Genomic DNA, 13,869 nt, shown 5'->3' with positions numbered 1-13,869 from the left:
CAAAACAATTGATGACAGTTTACATGGAGGCCTGTAATCAGCCTATGCATCAGCATAACCCTCACCCTCTTTAAAGAGGGGGCAAAGAGGCACCCAACATAATGGTGGGAAAATTGTCAAATGATTTTAGGACTTTTTGAAATGTTATACATGTTATTAAAGAGGCTGAAAAATTGAAATTGTTCATAATCAATGGGTAACCACATATTTAGAGGAGAAGATTTAGGGAATTTGAATTGTTATAGTAAATGTTCTAAATGTTTCTTGGACTGTTTGTTTAAAATGTGCAACAGGTAATTTCTGAAATGTATCAGTTGTTCATGGTCCCTTCTAAAGCATCACATTTAGAAACACACTAGTATTTTACTTAATATATTTTAAAAAGGGTTAGATACCAATCCCAAATATTTACATTTATTGTAAAATAACCTTTTGAGAAACAGATATTTTAAATCATGCAAGTAAATTGTCGGTTGCAAAATTAGGAAATATTATATCATGGACTTCCATGGCCATACCTTTATATATAGTATAACTCTGCTGTCATTACAAACTAGACAACACAAATTCGTGAATCTACACATATTTCAACAAATACAGTTTTTGTGCAGCAAATGTCAATTGGAAAAACTTTGCAACCATCTCCTTAAACTGTAACAACTACAAACATGTGTGAAACAATGAAACAATGCATGCAACACATACTATTATTTTATTTTGATGTATTGTGCGCAACATAATAAATGAAAAGAAAGTTGGTATCTCTATTAGTTCTAGTGCTGGTTTAATGACAGTCCCCACCAATAGTAGCAGTATTATTATTATTATTATTATTATTATTATTAGGTTATATATTCAGTGCGGACCTAGCTTTGTGAAGCAACAGAGCACTTTGAAATCATAGGGGGGAGAACAAAGTGAGGGAAACAGAGAAAAAGCAGTGGGGAGCTAAGAGGGGTGGTTGAGGGTGGTGGGAAATTGGCAGAAGGGGATATTTAAGCAACCAGGGGGGAGACGATCACAGAGTCTCAGGTAGGGTGGAGAGAGCGGGGTGTGTGGACCTAGGTGTTAAAGAGGAGACATTCCTTTAAGAGGAAAGTCTTGAGCTCTTTCCTGAACTGTAGAAGTGATGGGGAAAGTCTGATGTTTATGTGGGGGAGGTTCCAGAGTCTTGGATGTAGACAGAGAAGGCCTGTCTTCTGGTTCTTTCCTTCTTGCACCGTCGTAATTCAAGCCGGCACATTTCCTTACTTCTTGTGGATAGTAGTCCTCCGGAGATGCTGAGTTTCTCAGTGACATAGCTTGGAGACTTCAGGATGTAGATGATGCAACAGGATTTGAAGATGATACAGGCTTGCAGTGGGAGCCAATGCAGTTCAATGAGGTTTGCGGCGAATTTGCGGAGTCTGTTAATGAGCCTTGCTGCAGGACACGTTTAAGGGGTGCCAGGGTAATCACTGCAAGGCCTTCCAAAAGGACATTGCCACCATCCAGGTAGGAGAGGACCAAGGTTTGGACAGCGGATCTGAAGTTGTTTTCTGTGATGAAGGGCTTGATTTCCCGCAGGAGAGAAAGTTGGTACCAGGCCGTTTGTGTTTTCCTTGCTATGTGCTGTTTCAACGTGCGTGGTCTGTCGATGTTGAACCCAAGGCACTTGGCACTGGTATCCAGCTGGGGTGTGAATCACTCTAGGTTCATAGCAGAGAGCCAAGTCTGGATGTCAGGGTGTTCGGTGTTCTTAGTCTGCAGTAGGAATTTAGTCTTGGAGGGGTGGAGCTTCAGGTAAACACTGGACATCCAGGACTGGATCAATATGAGGCAGGCCTTGAGCCTGTGTATGTCTTCGATGGAGGATATCTTGAGGTAGATGTTATGTTATGTTATGTTACTTGGCATTTATATAGCGCCTTGTGTATCATTGGTATGACCTCAACGCGCTGGTAGGTTGAATGTTCTCTGGAACCGCAGTTTAAGTCAGTAGAGGGAGAGAGTGTCGTATGGTGCGTGGGCACACCCGAATATGTGTGTAGCTGGTGTGGCTGTTGCATGATAGCTGCTTCTTAGTGCGAGGTGAGGTGCTGAGGAAATCAGTTGGATGTGTTCAGTCTGGAGAGTGGACACCCATATTGAGTTATGGCTGCATTAGGCCTGAGGAGACGCCTAAGCTAGCCGGAATGTGCTCAGCTAGTTGGGCTTTATTAGGATGATGAGGTGTTCATGGGGTCATGTTAGTATGAGAACAGCTAGGCCGATGTGTCATAGCATAGATGTGTTCTAGTTGAATGATGGTGTATAGGAGAGAGTAAGCGTAGTAGTGTGATATTGTGGTTATCATTAAAGCGCCTGCGACCAAGCATGAGAGCAGGACAGGGGCATACATAGAGGCATACATATATAAAGCGATAGGATGGATAGGGGTAGACATGTGATTCAGATAACATGGGGATACAGGTACATAGCATATACATAGCATATATAGGAGATACAGAGATATAGAGAGATATATCCATTCCATCTGCTCCATCCGCTCCATCCACTCCATCCACTCCATCCATCCCATCCTTTCCATGCACTTGGTGAACAGGTGTTGTCTCTATCCGGACCATAGAAGACGCTACTAGGCATACTTTCTAGATTCAACTTTAACACTGTGATGCTATAAGGGCACACTCATTGATGTTGTGAATACCCTGTATGTTCAACTTTAACACTGTGACGGTATTAGGGCTATTGTGTGTGTCGTCTGCGTATTGGTGAATGTGGATGTTGTGTGGAGCGAGTAGGGTTCCGAACCGTTCCAATGAATGAAGATCTTGGGGGACAGGATGGAACCTTGTGGGACTCGACAGGTGATGGGTAGAGTTGGTGATCTGGAAGAATCCATTTGTACAAACTGTTAGCAATTCGCAAGGCAGGACGTGAACCAGCTCTGGATGTTCTCGATGATCCTAATGCAGCGATGTAGATTGTCGGTGAGTGTCTGGTGGTCTGCTGTGTCAAATGCTGCTGAGAGGTCAAGGAGAACTAGGAGGCAATGATGGCCAATATCAAGGATGTTAAGGGCATTGTCGATCACCTTGATGGTAGCCCTTTCTGTGCTGCATCAGGATCTAAAGTCAGATTGGTAGGACTGAAGGAGGTTAGTGGCTACAATGGTTTGGAGAAGTTGCTTGGCTACTGCTTTCTAAAGGATCTTATCTAGGAAGAGAAGATGGCCGATGGGGTGGTAGTTGCTGAGATCTACAGGGTCCAGTGTTGGTTTCTTAAGAAGCAGGAGGATTTATCCAGTCTTGAGGGTCAAGGGAAAGTAAAACACAATAACAGCTCCCAATCTCTTGTGGCCTATGATATGGGTCTCTAGGGGTTTGGGGACTTAGAATAAGTCTATGTAGAGCTCCATGTGGTTAAGTTAACATTGTTGAGAGAGTATTCAACCTGACTAACAAAGTTAACCATCAATAATAACTAGAAGAACATTCTCATTTATTTAATACAAAAAAGTTTAAAATACATTTTCAATTTAAAACCATATTAAAGTGACTCGTGCTAGATAAAGTGACCAGTGCATAACACCTTATCAGTGACTTTGAGTAAAGATACAAGTATTATGTTACAGACCATGATTCTCATTTAGAACAACAACATGTTCGACAAACCTGCTCAACAATACATATAAAGGCTTTGTTTCTATAAGCCTTTCAATTGATATTTTCAATATGAATCATAACACAACACCTTCTCCTGGATTGTTAAAAAACCCAAAATGTTTCGTTTCTCTAATCTAATTAACAGGTAATTCTGGGAACTTCATCAGGGGTGAACAACAATAATAATAACTAAATCAGTCTATCATGTGGTGGCTGTGCGTGGCACTTGTGAAACTCCAAAACGTAAGCAGTCTCTAACATGGACTGACATATGATACAAGCACAGGGGTATTCTTAATTTAGTTCCTCTGTATCTTCCTTATCAGTGGAACTCCCTAGACCATAGCACAAGATAGAAATAAACCTTATTTTTTTTTTATTTGTTTTTTTTTACTTGTATTTAATCATAAAAAAGATTTTTACAAGAGCGCTTTCTAAACTGAGAGAAGTCCTTTCTGATTTTGTCTGATGAGTGATTCGTGCCTTGCATTTTACTTCGTTGTTTGTGCATTTAGATCCTAACTTCTGGAGTATCTTTTATTCTTTCCAAAGCCAGGTTTAAAAGTTTAGCAGTCGCCGTGTGCCATCGAGTCTTTTCACCTGTAATCAGGCGCTTCCACCAAATACCTTCATTCCCTGCAAATGATGTGGCCGTCAGGTAAAAACCTTATTAGTGATAGATGTTCCTTTATATGGTCTCCAATACTAATTAAGAGTTTAAAGTAGACACATGTGATGCTTACCAATTTTCAGTTTGGGTAATCCACCAGTGCTGGCTGCAGACTCTCAGTGAAGCTGCAGCTATTCCCTACAAAAACACACTCATATATAGGGCTAGTGTAATAAAAGGATAAATAGGAGTTGTTGTGGTGCTTTATTTGAAACATAGTGTCGACACCAAAATTAGACATATGGATGTAACCTCCAGTTACTTGATATGCTTCAAAAGGGCTTGTGATTTAATCAAGTAGTGGATATTTCATCAAAGGGAGCAAGATCAGGCCCAATTAGTGGGCGAGGCAGCCCCTATAAGTGAGAACAGGTCGAAATTATCACACTGACCAGGACAGATGGCTAAGGCAGGTGTTTAGATAGTATGTTGTTATAGAGTGAACATGCGTAAATGGTATCTTTCAAGCTCCATGATCGCTCGAACCTTAAGGAAAGCGTGCCAGGACATAATGCCTCATTACGAATCCGGCAGCAACCCTGTGAGATGGGATGTGTAGTGTGCTGTCAGTTATCGCACTGGTGTCTATGTGTTGGTGGATCATGTGGATCTTATTGATGAAGAAAGAGCTGAATGTGGTGGATTTTTCAATGGGGTGTGCTAAGGGTGGGTCGGCCAGAGGGTTGATGCAGTGCTTGAAGGCTTTGAAGAGGACTCGCTTGGCTATGGCCTTGTTGGCCTTGGCTATGGTGTTTTGGTAGTAGTTGGACTGGAGTGTTGATCAATATTCTGCGCTTAGCACAGAGTTCGTTGAGCAGCCCAAGGTCGGATGTGCTTCAGGATTTTCACCAATACTTTTCTTGTTTTCTCATGGTTCATTTGTTGAGGTTGAGTTCTTGAGTGTATCAGGGTGCTGAAGGTTTAGGCTTGGGGGTGCCCCATTTCATGGGGGCTTGGTGGTTGATGTTGTTTATGAGGGTGGTGTTGAGTTCTTGGGGAAGCGAGTTGCAGTCCTGGTTTGTTAGAGGTACATCAGCCAATGTGAGGTGGAGTTTGGTGAGGTTTTCTGTGCGAGCCTCCACTGGGAAGTTCTTGAAAGATCTGAAGGCTTGATTGCTTGGTTTGAAAATGGTTTGTTTGAGAGGTGTAGTCAGACTTATTTCAAAGGGTATTGCCAGATGGTCCGACCAGTCAAGGGGAATAGGAGAGCTGTGATGGATGGTGGGCAGTGTGGTGATGATAAGGTCGAGGCTATTATCTTTCCTTTAGTTGGTTCTTTTGTGTGCTGTTTGAGGTTCAGTGTGGCGAGTAGCCAGTGGAGAACTTGTTTGTTTGTTTGTTTATTTATTTAAAGAGCGCACCGGACCCTGAGGTAATTGGGCGCATAGCAAGACAGCTTAGGTTACATATACAGAGACGATTTAGAGGCATACATAGAAAGATACACAATCAGGAAAGAGACTGCGAACAGTACAGCAGTAGGATAATATTTTACAATCAGACAGTAATGCAATAAGTGCTCGAGGTAGCATGCAGGAGAGGTCAGAGGAAGGTCAGTTGTCAAGGGACATAGTGGTGTCATTGGCGAGGAGCCACTTTTTGGTGTTCAGTCTGAAGCAGTGGAAGGTTTGGTCAGTTCTTAAGTTAAATTGGAGGGCATTCCATGCTAAGGCTGCTTGAACCGGGAAGCTAGAGCCCCCTGCTTTTTTTAGTTTGTAGCGAGGAGTGATAATGCAGCAGGAGTTGACTGATCTGGTGGGTCGGGAGGAAGTTCTCCTGGTAATTTTCTCTTTGAGATATGGGGGGGCAGCATTATTGAGGCATTTATAGGTAGTGGAGACAAGTTTGAAGAATATTAATTGAGAGCCATTTGTGGCTCTGTCTTAATTCAGAAATGTGTGCATTCCTGGGAATACAGAGAGCTGTTCTCAGCGCAATGTTTTGTAGGGTTTGTAGTTTATTTAAAACGTGTTTATTAGCTCCTGCGTATAGTGCGTTGCAATAATTAAGTTTGGATAGGATTACAGCACAAGCTAGTGTGATGCGGCTGTTTACTGATAGGTAGGCTTTGCTGGCATTGATCAGCTTACAAGTGTAGCCTGTGGCTGAAGCGGTGGCGTTAACTTGTTTCCTCAGGCTCAGAGTAGAGTCGATATAGAAGCCTAGTGTCTTGGTTTCCTGGGATGTTCTGATTGTGTTGCCGTCTATGTTGAAGGAGGTGTATTTATTATTCAGTTTGTTAAGGTAATGGGTGGCACCTAAGATAGGAATTTCAGTTGGTATCAGGTAATAATATCCCCATATATATGGTCGCCGTAAATAATATCGCCGGGAAAATGTTGTGGCGATATTATTTGGGTGACCATATATATGGGGACAGGGGCAAAAAAAAAATGTTAAAAAAAAAATAAGAAAAAAAAAAGTTTGAGGGTTGCGGGGGTGTCCCCCGCATGTTCCATGCAATAATGCCGCCACAAAAAACGGCCATTTTTCGGCGATATTTTTGCATGGCGAGATTTTTGTGGCGACATTATTACATGGAACCTTTCAGTTTTCTCATCATTTAAGCAGAGGCTATGGGTGGCCATCCATGCTTGAATGACAAGGTAGATTTGGTTAAGTCGGGCGTTGTCAGAGTCATAGTCACTAGAGAGGGGAATCAGTATCTGGGTGTCATATGCATAATTTGTGTAGATGACGCCCAGATGGTCCAGAATGTCAAAAAGGGGTTTGGTGAAAATGTTGTGTAGCGTGGGGGAGATGCAGGATTCTTGTGGTACTCTGCATGTGATGTGGATGGGGTCAGCCGAGTCCGTGGGGGAGAAAACCCTCATGGTTCTGTTGTTGAGGAAAGATTTGATCCAGTTGGAGGCTTCTTGGGAAAAGTTGGCAGGTGAGGTGTTTGCAGAGAATGTTGTGGTCTACCAGGTCAAAGGCGGCAGAGAGGTCAAGCAGGAGGAGAAAGGCGCATTGTCTGTTGTCATTCAGGAGGTCGATTTGTGTTTTCAAGTCAATTAAGGCTGTCTCTGTTCTGTGGAGGGGTCTGAAGCCTGACTGTCTAAGTCCTAGGAGGTTGTTTGTTTCCAGGTAAGTCTGTATTCGGAGATAGGCTGCCTTGTCAATAATTTTCAGGAGAAAGGGGACCGTTGTTATGGGTCTGTAGTTAGTCGGGATGGTGGGGTCTAGAGAGGCTTTTTTGATTAAGGTCAACACCCAGGCATTTTTCAGATTGGTAGGAACCTGACAAGTTTTGAAAGAGGTGTTTATGAGTCTTGTGATGAAGGGGGCAAGATCACTAGCCATATCTTTTATGATTTGAGGAGGGCAAATGTCGCCTTGGCATCTCGAAGGTTTAAGGGAGGCTATGATCTTAGCGACCTCAGGTATGGTGACTTGGGCGAATTTGAATTCCTCCAGGCCATTACATGCTTTGTGTTTTTCGGGATTGTTGAGAGTCTCAGGGCCGTTGATATTTAGACGTTTAGTGGCAATTTTATTTTGTAGTGTGGTGATTTTGTTTGCTAAAGCGTTTTGTATGCTGGTGCACCAATCCTTATTTTTAGGGAGAGAATCGTCTGGAGTGGTGGGAGATTCTAGTTCTCTTAGAATTTCAAATAGTTCTTTAGTGCTAGAGGTTGTGTTTAAGATCCTGTCATTATACAATTCCTGTTTAATTCTGATGGTCTCGGCTTTGTATATAGCGGAGATTTCAGTGATTTTGTTTTTATTCTCTTTGGTGGGTAGATTTTTCCAGGTGGTCTCGCATTTCCTTTTTTCAGCTCTTAGAGTTTTTAAGTGTGGGGTAAACCATGAGTTAAGATGTGCTTTAGGTTTGCCTCTACGGAGTTTCAGAGGGGCAATGGTGTCGTGGGCTTTAGTCAATGTGTTGTTGAATAGGTTGATTAGCTCTTCTGGGTCTTTGGTGGTAGAAGAGTTCACAATAGGGATAAGGATGGGGGCCAAGTTCTCAGCTGTTATATTAAGCTTCTTTCTGGTCAGTGATGGAGGAGCCATGATACTTATTTTAGTGTTTGGGCGGGTGGCCTTAGTATTGAATGTAATCAGGGAGTGGTCTGTCCAAGACATAGGATCAATGGCGGCTATGGAAGTTTCACAGTTGTGGTGGGCAAGCCAATCCAGTGTTCGACCTTTCACATGAGTGGGTTCTTTGTTCTTTGGGTGAAATTGAGAGCGCCCAAGGCATTTTCGAGGGATTTAGCATCCTGGTCATTAGGGTCGGCGAAGCCTAGATTAAAGTTGCCTAGGACTATAGTTTGTGAGGATGGTTTAATGCTATTAGAGAGCAATGTGGTAATATCCTCCTCGAATTCTTTTATAGGTCCCGGAGGTCTGTAGATGAGGTGGAGCATGATAGTACTGGAGTGGGATGTAGTTAATTTGACTGATATAAGTTCACAGGACTTGAAGGTGGGTGATGGGCAGAGTCTGAGTGCCAAGTTGCTTCGAGCTATGAAGGCAACTCCTCCTCCTTTGGATGTCTGCCTATCGGCTCTGATAAGGGTGTATGAGTCGGAAATGGCGAGCATTAGGGCAGGCCCTGCCGCCGCGTGGAGCCAGGTTTCAGATATTGCTAGGAAATCAAGTTCCTTGTTAGTAATTAGGTCAGCTATGTCTATTGCATGTGCAACTATTGACCTTGCATTTGTTAATGCTCCTTTAACGGTGGGGAGTAGGGTATCAGTACATTTAGTAGGTAATGGGATGTGCTGTCTATCCCATTTAGGTTTAGGTTTTTTGTCTGTGCGAGTGGAGGACTGGGGTGGTTGGCACGGAGTGAGTGGAGTAGGAGGTGGCAGTACTGCTGTATCCAGGTAAGGGTTAACTGGGTTAGTGTCTAACAGGAGTCTGGTCCCAAGTCTAGAATTTCTGGTCGGTCCACGGCATGGTTTGTTAGGCGTGGGTTTGGCTGTGAATTTCTCAATCCATTGGCTCGGCGTGAGCTGGGGTAAGTCATTGGGAGCATTCAGGCGAGTTAGGTTGTTATTGCAGATGGGGGGTGGGTAGGTAAACATGGAGGCAGATTACTCGGGGCGATCACATAAGTTGCTATTAGTGAGGGAAGAAAAGGTGTAGGTTTGATCTGGCTAGACCAGGACATTTTCTGGACCGGAAGGTGATCAGTTAGCTCACTGGCGACGCATAGATACAGTGTAGCAAGGGCCAGGAGACTAATGAATTGCCTAAGCGAACCATACTAAGTTAAGCAGATAGTTGGGAGGCATGGGTTAGTGTCAAAATAAATAGCTGGCGGCTGTACGAGGAGAATCAATTAGTAGACTGTACAGTACATATTCTCAGAGAATCAATTAGTAATGTTAGCATAGCATAAAGTGGCATGCGGACGTAACAGGCATGTGAATTACAGAGAGGCATATAACGGCGTTAAAGCATTGTCTGGATAGTTGCTGGAGCAGGCATAGAGGAGGCGGAAGTGCGCCTGGTATGTACATAGAGTAGGTGCCACAATCTTGGTTACAGGCAGTAGACAACATCACAGACGGACCGTTCTGGTATACATATTGCCGTGCTTAGATTGTACATAACATTATTAGTCATCATGGGGTGGGGCGCTCCAGTTGCTATAGCATATGATGAAGGTAACACTTGAGGTCAGCCTACTAAGATAGTAGCTCATAGAAGCAGTAGGTGACGCTAGAAGGTGATGTTAACATTGTTGATAACAAGGTAGGCAGGAGATGGGGGACTAGAACTCTGAAGGAGGGCGTAGAGAATGTCAGCGTACCGAGACCACCCAGTAAATTGTCCTATAGTTAGAGCACCAAGGTGCTTGGGTGAGCTGGAAATGAGGCCCAGGTGACAGGATGTCTTGTGATTTAGTAGTAACAGAAGGCTTACATACATGGGGCAGTGTCTCGGATTGGCCCTGTGCCTGTGGTCCATCACGGACAGGCACAGACAGGCCTGACCCTTTCTGCGTGGCCCTTCCTGCAGAGGGCCGGCTGTCGCCTTCCGGCGGGGGCGACTCAGGAAGAAGGCACGCAACAGCCAATTAGGAGGCTGAAGCCAGAGGAGCAGTTGCTTAGCAACTCATACACTAAACGACGTCGGCCATTTTAGGAGAGTCGCGTCCCGAAGCCTTGCAGTGTGCAAAATCAGGCACGACCAATTGGCGGACAGCACATAGAAGGCAGATCTTATTCAGGGGTGTTGGGGGCCATGAGAGACTTCACCTGCGAGGATCGGTGTCGCAGATGCGAATCGGGTGGCTGTCCAGGGCGCGGCGTGTAGCATCGATGGGAGGCTTCTCAGGTGAGGCACTGCTGGGAGTGAGGGAAATCAAGTTCCTTGTTAGTAATTAGGTCAGCTATGTCTATTGCATGTGCAACTATTGACCTTGCATTTGTTAATGCTCCTTTAACGGTGGGGAGTAGGGTATCAGTACATTTAGTAGGTAATGGGATGTGCTGTCTATCCCATTTAGGTTTAGGTTTTTTGTCTGTGCGAGTGGAGGACTGGGATGGTTGGCACGGAGTGAGTGGAGTAGGAGGTGGCAGTACTGCTGTATCCAGGTAAGGGTTAACTGGGTTAGTGTCTTACAGGAGTCTGGTCCCAAGTCTAGAATTTCTGGTCGGTCCACGGCATGGTTTGTTAGGCGTGGGTTTGGCTGTGAATTTCTCAATCCATTGGCTCGGCGTGAGCTGGGGTAAGTCATTGGGAGCATTCAGGCGAGTTAGGTTGTTATTGCAGATGGGGGGTGGGTAGGTAAACATGGAGGCAGATTACTCTGGGCGATCACATAAGTTGCTATTAGTGAGGGAAGAAAAGGTGTAGGTTTGATCTGGCTAGACCAGGACATTTTCTGGACCGGAAGGTGATCAGTTAGCTCACTGGCGACGCATAGATACAGTGTAGCAAGGGCCAGGAGACTAATGAATTGCCTAAGACGAACCATACTAAGTTAAGCAGATAGTTGGGAGGCATGGGTTAGTGTCAAAATAAATAGCTGGCGGCTGTACGAGGAGAATCAATTAGTAGACTTGAGGTCAGCCTACTAAGATAGTAGCTCATAGAAGCAGTAGGTGACGCTAGAAGGTGATGTTAACATTGCTGATAACAAGGTAGGCAGGAGATGGGGGACTAGAACTCTGAAGGAGGGCGTAGAGAATGTCAGCGTACCGAGACCACCCAGTAAATTGTCCTATAGTTAGAGCACCAAGGTGCTTGGGTGAGCTGGAAATGAGGCCCAGGTGACAGGATGTCTTGTGATTTAGTAGTAACAGAAGGCTTACATACATGGGGCAGTGTCTCGGATTGGCCCTGTGCCTGTGGTCCATCACGGACAGGCACAGACAGGCCTGACCCTTTCTGCGTGGCCCTTCCTGCAGAGGGCCGGCTGTCGCCTTCCGGCGGGGGCGACTCAGGAAGAAGGCACGCAACAGCCAATTAGGAGGCTGAAGCCAGAGGAGCAGTTGCTTAGCAACTCATACACTAAACGACGTCGGCCATTTTAGGAGAGTCGCGTCCCGAAGCCTTGCAGTGTGCAAAATCAGGCACAACCAATTGGCGGACAGCACATAGAAGGCAGATCTTATTCAGGGCTGTTGGGGGCCATGAGGGACTTCACCTGCGAGGATCGGCGTCGCAGATGCGAATCGGGTGGCTGTCCAGGGCACGGCGTGTAGCATCGATGGGAGGCTTCTCAGGTGAGGCACTGCTGGGAGTGAGGGGGCTTCTGCCCACCTCCTTCGCGCTGCTGTGCTGGAGTGAAGGACAGGCACAGACAGGCTTCCTTCATTGACTCGGTTGCTGGATTGGGGATGTTGCAGTCGCTGAGGAAGATGTTTTTGGTGTGCGTGAGAGATATAGTGGTGACCAAGTCTGTGAAGTCCTCGATGAAGGAGGTGTTGGGCTTGGGTGGTCTGTAGATGAGATGAAAAGGGACTGTGTCCATTGGGGAGAGTGGGAAGTGGCAGGATAAGTTTTCGCAAGAGACAATGGTGGCGACGTCCAGTTGGGTGCATATCCATGATGCCTTGTGAATGATGGCGAGGCCACTGCCAATCTTGTTTGGACATTCTTGTACTCACTCATGAAGATGACATCCAAGTCCTGTGTGGTGATGAGGTTGGCGATGTCGGATGCATGGTTGATTGCTGAGCGGACACTGGCGAGCCTCACTTTTCATTTTGTGTTTGGTACTGGAGTGGTGATATGGTATATGGTGACGTGAGTGAGGTTGCTGCGATGCAGTGTCCATGGTGTTGCTGGTGAGCGGCGTGGTTGGCGATGAGTGCTGGTGGCAGGAATGGGCTGTTGGGAGAGAGGGGTGAAACACATATTTATGGGAGCTTATCTGATGTTAAGAGGGACAAGGGTTCTGGTCCTCGGGCCTCCCGGTCTGAACAAGTCCCAACAGGAATTGCCCTTTTCTTTGTCTGCCCTTCTCTTTGGATGTCTGAAGAGAGACACCCTTGTATCTAAGAGCTAAGAACAGAAAGGAAGAGGCAGTAGCTACCAGTACCATAGATTGTACTACTGCCAACACAGGGAGTAGTAATTTCAGAACCACTAGCATTACTACTAGTAGTACGACTCCCATGATTAACACTTGTAATACAACCACTAATAGTAGAAACACTATTGCCAGTTGTAAGGCAGAAGTAGTAGCATGATGACTAACAGTAGTAGTAGAAGCCTTCATTTTACCAGTACCATGTGTACTACAATGACAACCAGTACTAACACTGCTTGCAATATTAGCACTACTAGTAGCACTACAACTACTACCACATGTATATAACCACTACTACCACTAGCGGTAGTATTACTACTGTTATCATCACAATTACTACTACTACTACTACAACTACATCTGCTACAGTACTACTAAAAGCAGTCCTACAATTAGTACCAATGCATACCACCATAACTGCTAGTATTACTGCCAGGAGCAATCATTCTAGTAGCACTACCAGCAGTACTAGCAGTACTACTGGTAGCAATAGTGCTGCTTTTGATGCTGTTAGTAGTGATACCACTGTTGCTGCTATTAATGGTAGTAGTAATAGTATTGCTACTGGAATGGTAGTAATTGTAGCACTAGTTCTGGAAGTAGTGTTACCATGCTTATTACTGGCAGTAGTAGTAGTATTGCTACCACTAATGTTTCCATTCTAATAGTATGCTACTGCTAATAATATTACTAATAGCACTGAAAAGTATGATATTGTTAGTTAAATCATTACTTCTGGTTTTATCATTAATAATAGTGCTACGTTTAGTAGTGACACTACTGCTGGAAGTAGGAGCACCAATGTTGGTAGTGATCGTTCCACTGTTGGTAGTAGTAATGCTATCATAACTATTATATTTAGCACTACTACTACTATACTATTAATAGTGCCACTTCTTCGGGTAATACTATACTAATACTAATAGCACTGTTACTTCTGGTACTACTACTTTTAAAACGTTGCCATTAGTAGGTAAGTAAAAAGAGAATGTGCAATTTTGTCCTTTGTTTCTTTACTGTTATAGTGGATTCAAAAGACTGTGGGCCTCATTGCGAGT

The 13,869-nt window shown here is 44.5% G+C and overlaps 1 protein-coding gene across 2 annotated transcripts in view; it reads right to left on the bottom strand.

Annotated features, from left to right (window-relative positions):
• The window catches only part of CD72 (CD72 molecule), a 196,254-nt gene that overhangs the window by 77,656 nt on the left and 104,729 nt on the right, over positions 1-13,869 (bottom strand). The window lies entirely within an intron of this gene.

This window comes from Ambystoma mexicanum, chromosome 6p (genome assembly GCF_040938575.1).
Source record: "Ambystoma mexicanum isolate Mex_15411 chromosome 6p, UKY_AmexF1_1, whole genome shotgun sequence".
In the NCBI taxonomy this organism is placed as follows: domain Eukaryota; kingdom Metazoa; phylum Chordata; class Amphibia; order Caudata; family Ambystomatidae; genus Ambystoma; species Ambystoma mexicanum.
The sequence above is the reverse complement of the archived record's forward strand: the minus strand, read 5'-3'. Positions and strand labels throughout refer to the sequence as shown.